Raw genomic sequence first — 13,468 nt, forward strand, 5'->3', positions numbered from 1 at the left:
CATAACACAAAGGAACTGAGTTTCAAAACAGAATGCCTTGTTACTTTTTTTTTTTTTTTTTTTCGGTATGTCTGGGATGAGAGATCTTTTGGCCTATGTTATGATGGTTGGGCTTAGTTTGAAGACAGTGGGAAATCACTACAAAATTGCAAGCGGGATCTGACATTATCAATTTGTGTTTCACATTGTGCTGGCAGCAATGTGCAGTATGAAGCATAAGTGCTGTCTCCCTTTCCTCCACATCAACCAAAAGGATATTGAATAAAATCCAAATATGTGGAAACTAAGGGATAAATACTGTCATCAAGTATATGAAACATTTATGAGAAGGATGCTCAGCAGTTGTTCTGAGTGTCTGTGACAGACCAAACACAATCGTATAAAAGCAAGAGGGAGCTGAGCTGGACCTTGGGTGGAATATTTCAATTGAGGGCAGCCCTGGAAAGGGATACTACCAGAATGGACAGAGTGAGCAACTGAGAAAAATTCCCTCCACTACCCAATAGAACACAAAAAGCCCACTACCAATTCTAGAGAATTTTTAGATAGTCATTTCTCTGAGCCAGGGATACAATAAAATAGTTTCAATATACTCCTGCTTCACTGCCTTATGATTCTTACAATGAAGAAGTGTTCTGTGAGCCACCATCTCATCCAGCATGTTCACATCCTTTGATCAGAAGCAAATGAAATGTCAATCGTTTGCATCCACGGCCACCTGCTAATATTTCTGTACTAGAATAAGTCCCACAAGAGGGTTGACTAAAATTTGGATTATTGTATTTAATTCTTTTTTCATGCTCCCTTAAGATAGTGTCTAGCCAAGGGAGCTCAGGCTAGCAGAGAAAGTACTATAAAACCAGGATACTCATAAGTACAAAGTCTTTAATGTCTCTTCTAAACACTAATAAGCTCATTAAAGATTTCTATCTAAAAGAAAAATAAAATATGTTTTTAATTCTAATTTACTTTATCATAAAATCCTTGTTGCTACACTAAAGACACGATCTTCATTAGTTTGCCATGGTAGGCCTGGAACTTTTGGGCTTAAACAATTTTCCTGCCTCTGGTTTTCCTGTAACAGGGAATATACGCTACTCCCCATGATATGCATAGGTACTCAATTTGGATAACTGTTAATATATCCATTTATGAAAACGTTTAATTGTATTTATTGCTTTATACAAACTTTGATAATGGAAGCATAGGGGTCTTTAGATGGAACCTGAAAGCTAAGGTGTTGGTTAAGAGCAGCATGCTGTACTTATGCTGTCTACTTGTGACATTGTGCTGTAGTGGAGTAGCTCATTGGATCAGAGGAAAAGCACCTCTAATTGTCTCTCTTCTAGTAGAAGAGTAAATTCTGTAAACTGATATCTTTTTCTATTAATGAGAAAAATGTGCTGTTATAGTATTCAAATAGTGTATTTTAAAAAATATTAATTTGTTATGATTTGATTTTATATTATGAAACTTACATAATGGCTCTACTTACCAATATTTAGAAAATATTTTCACTAGTTTAATGAGCTTTGCCACATACTGCAAGGCCTTTGACATATGAGCTCAGTGTTCTTTGGAACTTGAGACCCTATCATTGTCTTTGCTGGATTTTTTCATCTAACAAGATACTTCTGATTCTACAATGTACAATAGGAATGCTGTCTAAACATCTTCCCTTAAATGTAAATGTTGGTTTTATTTCCTCAAATGAAGTGATGAGATGAGTGCTATATCCATCCTTATGAATACATGGCTGGAGCAGAGGCCAGAACATTTTTTCTTTTTTATTCGATATTTTCTTTATTTACATGTCATATGATATCTCCTTTCCCAGTCTCCCCTCTGAAAAAAAAAAAAGAAAAAGAAAAAGATAAAATAAAATAAAAAACAAAAAAACAAAAAAACCCTTTTCCTCCCCCCCTCCCCCTGCTCAAAAAACCACCCTCTGTCACTTCCTGGACCTGGTATTCCCCTACAATGGGGCATAAAACTTTCAAAGGACCAAGGGCCTCTCCTCCCATTGATGACCGATAAGGCCATCCTCTGCTACATATGCAGCTGGATGCATGAGTCCCACCATGTGTACTCTTTGATTGGTGGCTTAATCCCTGGTAGCTCTGAGGGTACTAGTTAGTTGATATTGTTGTTCATCCTAAGGGGCTGCAAACCCTTCAGCTCCTTGAGTCCTTTCTCTAGCCCCTTCATTGGGTACCCTGTGCTCAGTCCAGTAGATGGCTGTGAACCTCTACTTTTGAATTAGTCAGGTACTGTCAGAACTTCTCAGGAGACAGCTATATCAGGCTCCTATCAGCTAGCACTTGCTGGCATCCACAATAGTGTCTGGATTTGATAATTGAATATGGGAAGGATTCCCAGGTGGAACAGTCTCTGGATTGTCTGTCCTTCCTTCAATCTCTGTTCCATAGTTTATCTCTGCAACTCCTTCCATGGGTATTTTGTTCCCCCTTTTGAGATGAAATGAAGTATCCACATTTTGGTCTTCCTTCTTGAGTTGAGTTTCTTGTTGTTTGAGGATTGTATCTTGGGTATTCTGATCTTCTAAGCTAATATCCACTTATCAGAGAGTGCATACCATGTGTGTTCTTTTGTGATTGGGTTACCTCACTCAGAATGATGTTCTCCAGATCCATACACTTTCCTAAAAATTTCATAAATTCACTGTTTTTAATAGCTGAGTAGTACTCCATTGTGTAGATGTACCACATTATCTGTATTCATTTCTCTGTTGAGGGACATCCGGGTTGTTTCCAGTTTCTGGCTATTATAAATAAGGCTGATATGAACATAGTGGAGCATGTGTCCTTATTACATGTTGGAGCATCTTCTTGGTATATGCCCAGGAGTGGTATAGCTGGGTCCTCAGCTAGTACTATGTGTAATTTCCTGAGGAACTGCCAAACTGATTTCTAGAGTGATTGTACCAGTTTGCAATCTCACCAGCAATGAAGGCGTGTTCCTCTTTTCCCACAACCTCTCCAGCATCTGCTGTCACCTGAGCTTTTTATCCTAGCCATTCTGACTGGTGTGAGGTGGAATCTCAGGGTTGTTTTGATTTACATTTCCCTGATAACTAAGAATATTAAATATTTCTTTAGGTGCTTCTCAGCCATTTTGTATTCCTCAGTTGAAAATTCTTTGTTTAGTTCTGTAACACATTTTTTTTTTTTTTTTTTTTTTTTTTTTTTTTTTTTGGTTTTTCAAAACAGGGTTTTTCTGGATCGCCCTGGCTGTCCTGGAACCCACTCTGTAGCCCAGGCTGGCCTTGAACTCAGAAATCCGCCTATCTCTGCCTCCCAAGTGCTGGGATTAAAGGCATGTGCCACCATCGCCTGGCCTCTGTACCCCATTTTTAATAGCCTATTTGGTTCTCTGGAGTTTAACTTCTTGAGTTCTTTGTATATATTGAATATTAGCCATCTATCTGATGTAGGATTGGTAAAGATCTTTTCCCAAATTGTTGGTTGCTGAACATAAGTGTGTGATTTAATTTATGGGTATTCAATTCTATTCCATTGATTAACCTGTGTGCTCTGTACCAGCACCATGCAATTTTTATGACTATTGTTCTGTAGTATAGCTTGAGGTAAGAGATGGTGATTCTTCCCAGAAGTTCTTTTGTTGTTAAGTATTGTTTTTACTATCCTGAGTATTTTGTTTTTTTCATACAAAGTTGAGAATTGCTCTTTCCATAGTTCCATGTCAATTGTGTTGGAATTTTGAAGCGGTTGCATTGAATATTATAATTGTTCTATGTCTTCCATTCCCCATGCAGATATAGGATGGGATGTGACAATGTCCTTTTCCCCAGGAAGCTTCTTTTAAATGTGATATGAGAGAGATTAAGTAAATTGTTTTTTAACAAAGTTGACTTTAAGTATAAAAACTGCAAAGAATAAATAACATATGGTAAAGATAGGGACTTCCTATTTATACTGATAAAGGTCAATTAACAAGTACAGTCTAGCAATACCTTCAAATGCCCCAGTTGAAAGACCACAATTTTCGACATGCATTTTAGCAGTTCAATATGGTTTTTACATTATTTTCTACTTGGCTTTTGCTCTAAACATGATATATAAACTTTCTGTACATGACATATAAGCAGCATGAAAATTTGCAGCATGCCACAAAATATTGTTAACCCCTCTTGCTAGAAATTTGAGCTGATTTTCAGAGAAAGAGGGAGCATACATCTTTTAAACATTGAGTTTCAGTTAGATTATACAACTGGCTCATTAGTCTGGCATTTTGGCTTTCAGAGTCACTTGATTGCTATATGATCCAGGAGTTTTCTTTAAGGAAATGTGCTTCTGCTGTATAAACTTTACACTGAGGATGGATTAAGCATCAAGTGATATTAATTCTGAACTGTAAATGAAACTGAAACTTCTCTTAGAAAGGGGAAATATATAGTATAAGAAAGAAAGCTTAGAGAAAAGCAAAATGGGTAGAGATGAATATAGTAACAAAATTATAAATGACATCTGTGCTGCACTGAAGCAAGGAAAAGCCGGGAATGGGATGTTGAAGGTGTATTCCCTTTCTGTCTAGTGACATCAGTGGGTGGGTCCTTATCCTTGGAGATGTTAGCTAAAGTCTACAGGACTTAGTTTCTCTACAAGCCATGCTGTTATGATCCATGCAAAGTATTGGGTGGAGATGAGTTCTTTTATGACTAACAACTCAAGCTTGGGACTTTTACCATCAAAGCCATACAAAAGAGGAAATTAAATTTAGAACACATTTCATATAGTACATAGTCATCCTACATTGTTAAGAATTTATTCAAATGAATCAAAAGCAGTGACTATATTAACCTCATGATTTATATACATTTAAAGACAGAGTATTAGTGCAACGATTAAAAACTAGGAGTGTCTGTTGTATCAAAATCTTATGTATGTTCTGTTCCCTCTCACAAGGAATGAAAAACATAATAAAGAAAAGAAAGCTGTTTTATTTATTTAATTATTATTAATTCATTGAAAATTTCTTTTATTATAATCTGATTGTATCTGTCCCTTCCCACAGTTCCTCCTACATTTACACCCTCTTCCTTCCAAACCAATGTTGTCTTTATGTTTTATTTTAAGCTCATTTGTTCTTTGTGTCAACTCTTGAATGTGCAGCCAGCTGCTGGAACATGGATGACTTATCAGTATTGACACCCTTAAAGAATACTAATTTCCTTTCCCAGAAGCCATCAACTCTGATGTCCAACTTCTCTCTCCATGCTGAGATTGTATCTGGCTTGAACTTGCACAAGTCTTTTTTGTGTTGTCACAACTGCTGTAAGTACATGGTATACTGCAAATAGTGTATTTCTGTAAAATACTGCTTTGCTCTTGTCATGTACCACATTTGTCTCTGATACTTTTTTCCCCTTTTCCTCAATGATCTGTGACACTTGAGCATAGGTACTTCTGGGTGAGGTGTGTGTGTGTGTGTGTGTGTGTGTGTGTGTGTGTGTGTGTAATACAAATGCTCTGCTTATTCCTGAGAATTCTGCAGTCTCATATCCTCTGCATGTTAACCAATTGAGATCTCTATGTTGATCAAAATTTACTGCAAAACAAAATTCTATATGAGACTTGAGAGATGCACTAGTCTATGGGCATAACTAGCAAGTTAATATTAAGTTTTCCATAAAAGCTTGTCTAGCCACAAGTCCATTGTCCTACTAACTGTGTAATGTATGAATTCTATCTTCAAAAGTAGGACTTAAATCCAACCAGAAAGTACTTGGTTCCACTATTGCAACGGTGGACATGTTTCACCAATTCAGATGACATTGCAGTTCACAGGTTCACAGCTGGATAATGAGGACAATGTTTACTACTTTACTGTAGCAGTGAGAATAGCACTGTGGACTCAAACCCACAAGAGTAAAGTTTCCAAGTGAGTATCAACTCAACTTAGTCATTTTATATAATGTATATATGCAGTGCCTTCAAAAATAAAGATCTTTGTGGATTGTATCTTGGGTATTACCAGCTTTGGGGCTAATATCAACTTATGCACTCATACCATGTGTGTTCTTTTGGGATTGGGTTAGCTCACTCAGGATGATATCGTCCAGATCCATCCCTTTGCCTAAGAATTTTAAAAATTCATTGTTTTTAATAGCTGAGTAGTGCTCCATTGTGTAAATGTACCATATTTTCTGTATCCATTCCTCTGTTGAGGGACATCTGGTTTCTTTCCAGTTTCTGGCTATTATAAATAAGACTGCTAAGAGCATGTATCCTTGTTACATGTTGGAGCATCTTCTGGGCATATGCCCAGGAGTGGTCCACAAACCACATGAAACTCAAGAAGAAGGAAGACTAAAATGTGGATACTTTGATCCTTCTTAGAAGGGGGAACAAAATACCCATGGAAGGAGTTGCAGAGACAAAGTGTGGAGCAGAGACTAAAAGAAAGAAAATTCAGAGACTTCCCCACCTGGGGATCCATCCCATATACAATCACCAAACCCAGACACTATTGTGGATGCCAACAAGTGCTGGCTGACAGGAGCCTGATATAGCTGTCTCCTGAGAGGCTCTGACAGTGCCTGACAAATACAGAAGTGGATGCTCATAGCCATCCATTGGACTGAGCACAGGGTCCCTAATTAAGAAGCTAAAGAAAGGACCCAAGGTGGTGAAGGGGTTTGCAGCCCTATAATGTTGAGGAACAAGAGTATGAACTAACCAGTAACCCCAGAGCTCCCAGGGACTAAACCACCAACCAAAGACTACACATGGTTTTACTCATGGCTGGCTCCAACTGCATATGTAGCAGAGGATGGCTTAATCAGTAATCAATGGGAGGAGAGGCCCTTGGTCCTGTGAAGGCTCTATGCCCCACTGTAGGGGAATACCAGGGCCAGGAAGCAGGAGATAGTAGGTTGGTGAGCAGGGGGAGGGGGAGGGGATAGGGGGGGTTTCGGAGGGGAAACCAGGAAAGGGGATAGCATTTGAAATGTAAATAAAGAAAATATCTAATAAAAAAAAAAGAATAAAGATCTTACTGTCAGTTTCTGGAGGGTAATCAAGAATACTGGCAGTAGCTCCAAAGAGTGACTCATTTCTGGCTTTAACAGCTATATACACAACAAAGGGATAGAATAAAGAATGCACAAAGAGCTTTAAAACTAACCATATACTCAAAAATATCTCAATTTCAAACTGGGGAACATAATGCAACAACTACAACAACAACAACAAAAGGTCTTTCTTAAGGTGTTCCGACAATTATCATCCCTCTCTCTAGATATCTTCTTACCAAACTATTCTTCATCACATTAACTTTTACTTAAAGATGTGTGCTTTGGGCCTATATTGTTTAGAAATTTAGAGCTGATGGGTAGAAGATAAGCAAACAGGCTTCCACTACTGCACCAAAACTTACTCAGCAATAAAATGAAGATAATGAAAATACCCACTTTAATGGATTACTAAGTGAAGTTATTTGTTACAGAATTAAACTTCGGTTACATATCTCTCAGGATAGATTAGTCTCTGGATATTTCTGGACTTCACAGATGACCATAAAGTAGGAAGGCCCTAATGGACTAATGCCAACATTTAAGTTTAGCTGAGGAGTTATTTGGTTTTGGTTATAAAATAAAAAATTATATCACTTGTATACTACATTTATAAGATATGTCATATCATATGAATAATAGTGTTGTTTCAAGCTACCAAGACTTTTGGTAATATTTTAAGAGAGACTGAGAAAACTATTCCAAAATATACCCTTTCTTCTTGGTTCCTATGGTCACTGTAGTTAGTTCATTCTTTAGAGCTAAGATCTAGACAATGTGTTTGAAAATGAAGCCAGAACTGCTCCTTAAAGTACTTTTATTTTTTTAGAACCCTTTACTGCTTATGTGGACATTTCACTGGACACTTTCCAGCCCTCACAGTGCCCTATTATATTGGAAAGATACCTGTGTCTACTCTGCTGATTTGAAATCTTCATAATAAGAAATAAACATGTGGTATATTATATGGTCATTAGTTGGAATTTCAAGGTCACTGTTTTTTTATAAGAAACAAGAGACTTTATTATTTTTGCTGAATAACACAGTATTTTAAATTATTAATGATATTGATCATAAATTATTACTAATAAATATTTTAATATTCAAAATAAACATGGAGTCATAGATGAGAAAGAAATGATACAAACAGAGAAGGAGAGAGACAAAGATAGATAGAAAGAGAGACAGACAGAAACTGAGAGCTAGAGCACAGTGAGGCCAGAATCTACAAAGGAATAAACACTAAAGTTAGGTTAGATAAAAAGAAAGAAAAGTAAATGATATGTAGGAAATTTAGAAATAGTTTACCCCACTGGTAATATCCATTCCCTTTGTACACAAGATTTTTAAATCATTTGTTACTATGATGGAGAGCAATTCGAAGTTTTGGATCACATAGTTATTGCTTTACTTTCTAAAGATAAACACCATCATGAAAAGAGGGAGGAAGAATGGAAATAAAGAAGGAATGAAGGGAGAAAGAGAGGAGGGAAGAAGGGAAGGAAGCATACAGTGTGTTTACCACTCCCGGCTTCTCTTTCACTTTGCCTAAATTTTATCAAGTAACTAAACTTATAATCATCTATTAGTGTTGTGACTCAAATAAATTTCTTTTTCTCACATTACAAAACTCCCAAGCAATTCTTTAAAAATCTTTCTCAGAGAATATTTCTTGTCATTTCTAATATACTTCTAATACACATCAAAGTAAACTTCAGTTTTTGAATATTTTTATTTTTGAATTTTATAATTTTAAATGTTTCAGCCAACTTTTGACAACATTATTAAAAGTAGAGTTACCAAGATTATGCTCTAGGGAAGTATATTTGGTATTGCATGTACAATCTCTATTCTCGGGAACTGGATAAATAGTTCAGTGACTTGAAGCACTTACTAATTTTGCAGAGTACCCAAATTTAATTCCTAATATCCACATGGTGTCTCACAGCTATCTGTAATACCAACTCCATAAATCCAATGACCTCTTTTGACTACTGTATATACTATGTATATACAAGATGTACCTTTATACATGCAAGAAAAACACACATAATGTAAAACAAATAAATCTAAAATAAGATTAAAATGTCAAATGAAGGTTCTGAGTATCCTATGGCAAACTGGTTGTTTCATATGTTTTGAGCATATGTATCCATTGTGGAACACTAGTGATCTTGAAGAACTGGAAATAGTTTTTCCATTTTAAATACTCTCTTTCCATTATTTTAATTGGGAATGAAGACAACTGTATCATGACATTTATTTTTTAGTAATATAGTCAGCTGTTTCTTTGTGGTGTGGTGAACATACTTTTCTTTGATTCATACCCTGCCTGCTGCCATTAACCATCACCCATTATCCTTCTTGCCTGTCCCATTCCCCTCTTACAGTATTCCTCACTTCTGCTTTCAGTTCATTTCCACTACATTTTCCTTTTGCCCTCATCATCAGCATCCTTCTTAAGATCTCTCTCTCTCTCTCTCTCTCTCTCTCTCTCTCTCTCTCTCTCTCTCTCTCTTTCCCCCTGTCCTATATCTCTTTAAATATAGATTTAATGAAAGAAAATATACAGTATTTGTCTTTCTGACATTATTTCATGCAATATAATAAGGATTTGCATTTCCAGGCACTTTTCTGAAAAATCCTGATTTAGTAATTCCAGCTAAGTAAAATCTTACTCTGTATATGTACCACAATTCTTTATCCACTCATCAGTTAATGGACATATATAATGTTATGTTTCTTAATTATCCTGAACCTTACAGCAATAAACATGACTGTATAGGTATCGCTGGGGTAGACCTTAATAAGGTCCTCTAACCATATACTCTCAAGTAGCTGTGTTAGATCACATGGTAGTTTTACTTGTTTTCTGACACAACAATGTGATGTTCTGTACAATGACTGTACCACTGTCCTCTAACAAATGGTTCCCCAGATATTTCTTAGCATTTGTTGTAGTTTTGTTTCCTTCGTACTAGCCATTTTGACTTGAGTAAGATGGAATCTCAAATTAGTTTTCATTTCTATCTCCATAAGCATATTGCACACTTCAAAAAATTTGTTATTGCTCATTTGAGTATCTTTCTTTTAGTCTAGACTATTGAGTTTATTGGCCATCTCATTTACCATTGATTGGCAATTTTTTCTTTGGATATTCATTTGTTCCTCTTATATATTTTAATGCTAACATCTGTACTCTGGTATTTGGTTTTTGATACCTCCCTCTTTGCCTAAGATATTATGAGTGTTCAAAGGAACTGTTCCAAAATCTCTTATTTTTCTCAACATAAATTTACCAATGATAGGATTTACTATATTGAAAGTCATTCTTTTCATATTTTCAACTTAGATGTTTTCCTGTGTGCCCTCAAAAAATGTAATTTTTTTAAAAAAATTTACTCTGTGTTCTTTTAGTTTCATCCTTTTAAGTTTTCACAAAAATTACTTACCTCTCCCTCATTGCCAACAGGAAAGTAGAAGCTACAACACATATGTAACTTCAAAAATCTTAATGGTAAGGAATTACAGATTAGCAGTGATTTTTCTCTATCACATTAGGCACGTATTAGGAGTGCAACCTAGTAAATTTTAATGTTAATTTCAAAAGATTACTACCAAATATAAAGCATCAAAATGTATAGAGTTTTATAATTAATTATAGAAATTATAAAGAATCCCTGAATCTTCTTAGCTATATATCTCTAACATACAGAGGGCAATATTGTGTAATTAGGAAAGCTCTCTGCTGTGTGACTATATCATTACATAAACTAATCAAAATAATTGTGTATTATCATTTATGTTCACAATATCATCAGTATTTTAATTGTAGGATTATATCATATTCACTGTATATCCTTAGTTGTTGCCTATTATTTTAATTTTCACCTATTATTGCTAATAACATTCAATACTGAGAATATATTTTTCATTAAACAAATAGAAAGACGACTATCTAAAATGACCTTTCCTACATTAAAATGAGTATAAAAGCAGCAATCAGACTTCATGTGCTCTAATTTATAGACTAGTTTATATTTGTGACTCTATACTTTCTTGAAATTCTTTGTCAACTCTTTAGATCCCACCTTTTGTTTTTAGTTGACCAACTAATAATTAACAAGAAATTAACATGCTCTCTTTTAATTTTTTCATTAGCTATGCAGAAGACTTAATAACATTTTCTTCAAAGAGTTTTTTCACATGTGGTATTACTGTCAGGAGAATGCAATCACATTTTGACTTTTTATGATCTTGTTCAATCCTTGTCTGAGGGATAAAATATCGAACTTGTAATGCTGCACATATGTTATGTAAATTATAGTAGCATTTTGTATTGCTTTGACCTTTACAGCACTCTATAATTTGATTGGCTGGCTAGTCAACTTCACAGTGTTTACAGTCTTGCCCTTACTTGGATGGACATGATAAGATATTCCAATTCAACCAATCAAAAATAGAATATCAAAAAGGTCAACATAGTTTAATGTTTTCTTAAGCTACAGTCTTCTTTCTACTAACTAAACAAGGCTTTCTTACAAACACTAAGAAATCATTTCAAATAACATATATCTGACTATGCTGACCAAACATAATGAATCATTTGATTTGATTAGGTTCACATCAACTTTCCTGTGTTCAAATCTGATTGTTTTAGGTAAAATGCTTAGATTGTTGCTAAAACTACATCATCACAGACTGTGATTTACATTTCTTTTATTCTCTAGCACTCAAGGCCATACTATCACACAGTGATCTCTATTCACTGTATGTCTTTAAATGTATGGACATTATTTCAAAGCTATTATGGAATTACCTTCTTTTCTTTTCTTTGCTGCATGGTACCAATTCTTCATTCCTTCTTTCTGTATTTTCCATACTTATCTGATACTTTAATTTCTCTTAGGGTTCAATTCTCTCTTCCTGGGGATATGTATGAAGCATACATTTTTCTATTATTATCCATAGACAATGTCTTTCAAATGTGCATATCACTTTATTCTAAATTCCAGAAAACACTTTTGAATTTGGCGTTGTACTCTAGAAGCAAGTACACTTCATTGTGTCAAAGATCAGAGTAACCAAGGCAATCCTTATTCATTTGCTCTTTTCCCAAAGCTGTGCTCAATGAATGCTACCATCATACAATTCAATTTAGAAGTTATTCTCAATATGTTGATTACTATCATTTCTTAACTTTTAAATATTTTAGACACGTATCACCTTTTCACTTTTATCAATCAAATACTATCTATCTGTTATTTCTGTCCCTGAAAACATGTTACCTTACTTTTAGTTTTTGTCAGACACTTAAAGTTGTATTCTGAAAGTTAAAAATCAACAACAGTATTACATTTTTAATTATTTTCTTTGTGAAACTCCATGGCTTTTATAATATAATGCAAAATATCATGTCTTTATTTTTTTGCTTAATTTAGAGCAGGTACTTCAGAATAAACTACCCTTCATTACCCCTTTCAGGTTTCAACTCTACTTCCTCATGCCCTCTGTGATGACATTGCTAGTTGACCATGGGTCTTATTCTGGTTATAGTAGAGTACTAGAACTATGAACAGTGTTTTGGGATTCATTCACAAAAATAGTGATGAAATATGAGGAAACTATGCATATATCCACAGATCTATTTGGAAATGCCAGAGAAATATTAGTATTCTAAGTAAAGAGTGATACAATTTCAGGCAGATATGAGAAATACTACATTTATAGCTATACCCATGCTTTCTGAAAATAATTATACAATAAGTTTGCTTACCAAGCAAACAGCAGAAGAAAGTATATTACTAGTGCCTATAAGAGTGTTCTTGGTTCCAGACTATGAGTTGTTTTTTGTTGTAGTTGTTTTGTTTGTGTGTTTGTTTGTTTGGTTTGGTTTTTCCATTCTTAGGACTATCTGTCCTTAAAACAAAAATGATATCTTTTTAATTTAATTTTTATATACATATATATTTTTTTATTTTTTGCTTTCAGTCTGCCATCATTATTAAATTCTCCTTGTTACCGACAAGTAGGTAGGTAAAGCAAAATCCCTTCCCCAAGTCCGACAGCAACATGGCCCAATCAGCAGCTTCATATTCAGTCTCTGGAGGCAGGACTTCTGGCATAACAGGAACTTGTAGAGAGGCGTGGCTATTAGCAGGAGGTGGGCAGAGAGGCATGGCTATATGTGGCAGGGCAGGATCTGACATAATCACATCCCTCAGCGGTAGGCGGTTTACAGTTCCTCCTTATTTATTTATTAAAAATTAGCAATTAGCTGGACTGGGGCATATGCTCCTGCATGGAGCACAGTATTTCAATGAGACGCTAGTGTGCACATGTGCAAAAGTATATCCTATGTTAATCAGCAATTAAATACTTAAATGGAAAAGAGGAAGAAATTATTTACTGTGG

This window comes from Mastomys coucha, unplaced genomic scaffold (assembly GCF_008632895.1).
Source record: "Mastomys coucha isolate ucsf_1 unplaced genomic scaffold, UCSF_Mcou_1 pScaffold15, whole genome shotgun sequence".
Taxonomy (NCBI): domain Eukaryota; kingdom Metazoa; phylum Chordata; class Mammalia; order Rodentia; family Muridae; genus Mastomys; species Mastomys coucha.